This window comes from Salvelinus fontinalis, chromosome 4, assembly GCF_029448725.1.
Source record: "Salvelinus fontinalis isolate EN_2023a chromosome 4, ASM2944872v1, whole genome shotgun sequence".
In the NCBI taxonomy this organism is placed as follows: Eukaryota; Metazoa; Chordata; class Actinopteri; order Salmoniformes; family Salmonidae; genus Salvelinus; species Salvelinus fontinalis.
This window is the reverse complement of record NC_074668.1, coordinates 12,774,523-12,781,628: the sequence shown is the minus strand read 5'-3', so window position 1 is coordinate 12,781,628 and position 7,106 is coordinate 12,774,523.

Below are 7,106 nucleotides of genomic sequence, written 5' to 3'. Positions count from 1 at the left end.
AACACTGGCTTTTATCTTCAGGTGGCAATGGTGATTAGAGTCAGCTGCTTCTTGACGAGGGGGCGGGGTCAGCTCCAATCACCAATTAGCCTGGGGTTGACCAATCAGCTGGTTGGGGAGTATTTCAGGAAGCCATCTCCTGAAACACACACACTAAAATACAAAACAGAACACAGAAACTGGGGAACGTAACAAAATACATTTATCAGACTACCTCCTTTGCTGGCACAATCTGGCTTAAGGGAAATACTAGGCTGTTCTGTCCCAGCATGTACAGTGAACCTACACATGTCATCCAAAAAGTTAGACTTTGACTCATCTGTCCACATAACATTCTTCAAAGATTCTTGATGATCATCCAGGTGCTTCCAGGTGCTTTTTGGAAAACTTGAGTGAACTTTTTGTTTTAGTGATTAAACCAATGTTCTCATTATATTTTATTATAAACGTACAATTTGAAAGAATGGTTGTGTGGTGAGGGATGTTTACAATCCAAATGAATGCACAATGACAGGTTTTGAATGAAAGACTGGCTGTGTTACATGTTTGACCAGTTTGGAGTTTGGTACTAAGACTTGTGAAAATGTACCACATACTTGGGAAAATAGTAACAAAGCGATAAAGAAAAAAACTATAATTGAAGTTTAAATGAATGCATGTTGATAGAAACGTGTTTTACTCTTTACACATGGAAACACGACAGGATCTCAGGTGAGTTTAAACGAAAAACAATTTTATCTTGATCTGACAGTTAGCAGACAGTAATGTGAGAGTAGCATACATGGGAAGGAGTGTGTGTGTGTGTGTGTGTGTGTGTGTGTGTGTGTGTGTGTGTGTGTGTGTGTGTGTGTGTGTGTGTGTGTGTGTGTGTGTGTGTGTGTGTGTGTGTGTGTGTGTGTGTGTGTGTGTGTGTGTGTGTGTGTGGAATGAAAACAAGATACAGGACAAGACAAGACATGAAACTTCATCCCTCACATCATGTGAATTTGATATTTTAAGAGCAACACTTAGTCATGGGGTATTGTTATTGTATTTTAAGTAGAAGGGAGACTTTTCCAACCACACCTACACACTAGCTCACTCACACGCACATATTGACCTTTTCATACCTGCTTCTGCTCAGACATGTGGCATCTTATGATTCATACCACTATTCTGACCTGTTGGCGGGCCAAAACCTCAACCCCTAATGCAGGGGGATTATACTTACGTTTTCCCAGTACTTTTCCTTGTCCAACAAATTCCTCTATCAATACAATAGAAAAGTGTATACTAACTACGCAATATCAGTTCTTCCACAGATGTAGGATCTTAATAATAATTTCCACTTTAAAATGTCAGACTTCATTTTCTGAATCAAACCCCTACAAAAATCTCAGAACACGCCCCCATTCACATCGACAGGGCTGTAGTGGAGCGGGTCGAGTGTTTCACGTTCCTTGGTGTCCACATCACCAACAAACTATCATGGTCCAATCACACCAAGACAGTTGTGAAGAGGGCACGACAACCTATTTTCCCCCTCAGGAGACTGAAAAGATTTTGCAATCAGAGCGGGTGCACCATTGAGAGCACCATCGAGAGCATCCTGACCGGTTGCATCCCCGCCTGGTATGGCAACTGCTCGGCATCCGACCGTAAGGCACAACAGGGGGTAGTGCGTACGGCCCAGTACAGTCCTGGGGCCAAGCTTCCTGCCATTTCAGGACCTGTATACTAGGCGGTGTCAGAGGAAGTCCCAAAAAATTGTCAAAGACTCCAGTCACCCAAGTCATACCTCTCTCTGCTACCGCACGGCAAGCGGTACTGGGGTACCAAGTATAGGTCCAAAAGGCTCCTTAACAGTTTCTACCCCCAAGCCATAAGACTGCTGAACAATTAATCAAATTGCCAAATTGACTATTTATATAGACTGCTGCTAGTCACTTTACCCCTATGTACAAATTACGTCGACTAACCAGTACCAACGCAGATTGACTCGGTACCAGTACTCTATGTATATGGCCTCGTTATTGTTATGTTATTGCGTTATTTTTTTTATTTTTTTTACTTTCGTTTTTACAGTAAATATTTCTCAACTCTATTTTTTGAACTGCATTGTTGCTTAGAGGCTTGTAAGTAAACATTTCACGGTAATGACACTGAAACATGATCAGAGTTCAGGTGTAGTTTAGACAAAAAACAACAATCTTATCTTGATCGGAAAGGCAACAGACAGTTATGTGGGAAAGGAGTGTGTGATGGGTGTGTGAGAGTGAGTGCACAGTTGCCAGGACAGTGGCTTTGACATGAAATGTTACAGTAAATAATTGGGACATTTTGTAGGATGAGTTATTTTGACTACATAGCCATAACGCATGAATTTCACCTTTATAAGCATTTCGTAAACATGTTATAACACGTCCAAACTATAAAAGTCTGATATAAAGCCTGTACTAGCTCCATTTCCCCCATTGGCCGGTATAGGCAGGTGACGTACCTTCTTCTTCTTCTTCTTCTTCTCGCTGAGGTCAATGGAACATGAAGATCACCACAGGGTTGAATCCTAAGGGTAAATTTGAGGGATCAAATCGTGTAGTTAAGGACTCTTTTTTAACTCATTAACAGCCCTCTTCCACATCACAATCAGGGTTAAGTTGGTCAGACTTGGCGAATGATTTGACCTAGTAACCTTTTGGTTACTGGCCCAATGCTCTAACCACTAGGCTACCCGCCTTTGCTATAACTGCCTTCATAAAGCAGTTATAGCAAAGCTCTTCAAATCACATTTTATTTGTCACATGGGGAGGCAGGTAGCCTAGTGGTTAGAGCGTTGGGCCAGTAACCGAAAGGTTGCTAGATTGAATCCCCGAGCTGACAAGATAAAAAATCTGTCATTCTGCCCCTGAACAAGGCACTTAACCTAGTCTGTCATTGTAAATAAGAATTTGTTCTTAACTGACTTGCCTAGTTAAATTAAAGGTACCGCTTGCCATGCGGTAGCAGAGAGCACAGTCTATGACTAAGGTGGCTGTAGTCTTTGACAATTTTTGGGCCTTCCACTGACACCGCCTGATATAGACGTCCTGGATGGCAGGAAGCTTTGCCCCAGTGATGTACTGGGCCGTAGACACTACCCTCTGTAGTGCCTTTTAGTTGGAGGCCGAGCAGTTGACATACTAGGCGGTGATGCAACCACTCAGGATGCTCTCAATGTTGCAGCTGTAGAACCTTTTGAAGATCTGAGAACCGATGCCAAATCTTTTCAGTCTCATGAGGGGGAACAGGCTATGTTGATGCCTTCTTTACGACTGTCTTAGTGTGTTTGGACCATGATAGTTTGTTGGTGATGTGGACACCAAAGAACTTGAAGCTCTCAACCTGTTCCACTACAGTCCAGTCGATGACAATGGGGGCGTGCTCAGTCCTCCTTTTCCTGTGGTCCACAATCATCTCCTTTGTCTTGGTTACGTTGAAGGAGATGCTGTTGTACTGGCACCGCACGGCCAGGTCTCTGACCTCCTCCCTATAGGCTGTCTCATCATTGTCGGTGATCACTCTTGTGTCATCTGCAAACTTGATGATGGTATTGGAGTTGTGCCTAGCCATGCAGTCATGAGTGAACAGGGAGTACAGGAGGGGACTGAGCACGCACCCCTGAGGGGCCCGCGTGTTGAGGATCAGCGTGGTGGATGTGTTGTTCCCTACCCTTACCACCTGGGTGCGGCCCGTCAGGAAGTGCAGGATTCAGTTGCAGAGGGTGGTGTTTAGGCCCAGGGTCCTTAGCTTAGTGATCAGCTTTGAGGGCACTATGGTGTTGAACGCTGAGCTGTAGTCAATGAAAACTATTTTCACGTAGGTGTTCCTTTTGTCCAAGTGGGAAAGGGCAGTGTGGAATGCAATAGAGATTGCATCATCTGTGGATCTGCCTGCTCTTGAGGTAAGTATCAATGAATAGCTTATTGATCGTACAGCCCTACGTACAGCCCTACGTACAGCACGTCATGTCATCACACGTCATCAGAGTGCGCAGCTGAACATTCTATGCTGAAAAACACTTGGTTTGATATTTTTGATTGAAACAAAACTGATATTCATTAAATGTGAATACAGAACTTTTTTTTTCTGTGGATTACGCAACACAGTTAGCTTTTAACAGCAAGCACCCTATTTCTTGTCCTAGAATCCTGCTTAACAAACAGGTTTAAGCCTGCTTGACAGATATGCTAAGCTGCTAGCCATCCAGCTAATGAAGTTGGTACCAGATGAGTTTTGCAATGGAGCCCTCTTTGTCTGGAGAAATAAATGAACGGTTCCAGTGTTGGAGGAGCTGTATCTATTACGCTCTGTTTCGGGACAACTTGGAGTTCCAATGTGGCTATTGTTTACTTGCCGGGGATTATAGGCTTGAGGTGGCTTCATTGATCATGCAGGAGTGGAATGCTTACATTTTCTACGCCGGTGGCTGGACGGCGTTCGCACTTGTTGAATGCATCTCCACCTTGTTGTTTGTCGTTATCCGACTGGCCGGTGTTGCCAGGAGCTCCCCCATCTGATAGCGGAGTCGAAGGAGCACAGCAAGAGGAGAAAGACAGTCAACGATGATCACATGTCACAAGCCGTGGAAGCCGAAGACAACAACTTCCCGCAAAGCAATTTACACTCCCAACGAGAGGCCCAGAGAGGATACAAACAATGAATAGTTTTGCCATCCTGGAGCCTGATCTTCCTGCACCTTCGTCGCTGGGGGTACCTGTGTCTGCGGCCACAGTGCCTACAACTACAAATTCGAAGTCGACAACCTTCCGTCTCTGTTCTGGATCGAGCAGGGCTTCTCCATCTGTCGGAGGCCTGCCACAGGTGCCGGGAGCAATGGCTCAAGTTATCCTGCCTCTCGCCCGTCCATAAAGGGTTCTCCTAATCCTGAGAAGCGTGGGAGTGGGCAAATTTCCTCGTCCTTCTCGCCAGCCTTGATTCTGGGCAGCTCCATGGTAAGAAATGTGACCGTTCCTGTTGCAAAAACAATGTCTTATCCCGGAGCTCAAGTAAATGGCATTACTAAGCTGTCTCAGGATGGTAAGTTGGTGGTTGAAGATATCCCTCTAGTGGTGTGGGGGCTGTGCCTTGGCAAAGTGGGTGGGGTTATATCCTTCCTGTTTGGCCTTGTCCGGGGATATCATCGGATGGGGCCACATTGTCTCCTGACCCCTCCTGTCTCAGCCTCCAGTATTTATGCTGCATTAGTTTATGTGTCGGGGGGGTAGGGTCAGTTTGTTATATCTGGAGTACTTCTCCTGTCTTATCTGTTGTCCTATGTGAATTTAAGTATGCTCTCTCTAATTCTCTCTTTCTCTCTTTCTTTCTCTCTCTCGGAGGACCTGTGCCCTAGGACCATGCCTCAGGACGACCTGACGTGATGACTCCTTGCTGTCCCCAGTCCACCTGGCCGTGCTGCTGCTCCAGTTTCAACTGTTCTGCCTGCGGCTTTGGAACCCTGACCTGTTCACCGGACTTGCTACCTGTCCCAGACCTGCTGTTTTCAACTCTCTAGAGACGGCAGGAGCGGTAGAGATAGAGACGGCAGGAGCGGTAGAGATACTCTTAATGATCGGCTATGAAAAGCCAACTGACATTTACTCCTGAGGTGCTGCACCCTCGACAACTACTGTGATTATTATTATTTGACCATGCTGGTCATTTATGAACATTCGAACATCTTGGCCATGTTCTGTTATAATCTCCACCCGGCACAGCCAGAAGAGGACTGGTCACCCCTCATAGCCTGGTTCCTCTCTAGGTTTCTTCCTAGGTTTTGGCCTTTCTAGGGAGTTTTTCCTAGCCACCGTGCTTCTACACCTGCATTGCTTGCTGTTTGGGGTTTTAGGCTGGGTTTCTGTACAGCACTTTGAGATATAAGCTGATGTGAGAAGGGCTATATAAATACATTTGATTTGATTTGCTCCTTAGTGTACTATGCCTGGAGATGGAAATTCATTATATCGTAGTCCATGTGGGTTTGAATGACATTATGAAGGGCAGTTTTGAAAAGTTGAAACTGGATTTTAAAGAGATGATTGACTCTCTGCTATACACTAACAAAATGCCCATCATATCTGGCCCTCTGCCATCTCTGAATCACAACATTGAAGGCTTTAGCAGGATTATTTCTCTTCACAACTGGTTACGTGATTATTGCAGCTCAATGGGTGTACCTTTGTTGACAATTTCGATACCTTTTGGAAACAAAACATGTTTTATAAGGAGGATGGGATCCACCCAAATCATTTAAGATCCTGGATCCTTTCACAGCATTATAAGGCTTCATTGAGACAATGACTTATCAATGACTCAAGTCCAGTTAAGCTAACCCCTACCATTGTGACACAGTTGTCATGATGCTTCAGCAGTTGTACATTACACCAGGGGCGTCAGTAGACACAATTTAAGTAACCTAATTTATGTCCCTTTAACTGCCCTAATTGCCTCTACTGATCCTACAGCTATTGTATGCAGTAATCATGTGCCTATGAACCAGAGTAATACTGTTAGCACTGAGGCGGTGTGCCCTAGTAGGAAGTCCACTGTGAGCAGCTCACCCTGCACTAACATAAAGAACATGAGCACATCTACTGCTACTTAGCTTCCCAGTAAAGTAATGAAAGCAAGTAAGCATCCCAGAAGAAAAGTGCTCAAAATAGCCCATGTTAATATATGTAGCTTAAGAAACAAGGTTCATGAAATATAATTTGCTAGTAACAGATGACATTGTTATTCTGACTATCTCTGAAACTCACTTAGATAAGACCTTTGATGATACAGTGGTAGCAATACAAGGTTATAACATTTATAGAAAATATAGAAATGCCAATGGTGGAGGTGTTGCTGTTTATATTCAGAACCACATTCCTGTAAAGGTTAGAGAGGATCTCATGTCAAATACTGTTGAAGTAATATGACTACAGGTTCATCTGCTGCACCTAAAGCCCATTCTGGTGGGAAGCTGCTATAGATCACCAAGTGCTAACAGTCAGTATCTGGATAATATGTGTGAAATGCTTGATCATGTATGTGATATCAACAGAGAGGTATATATTATGGCTGATTTAAATATTGACTGGCTTTCATCA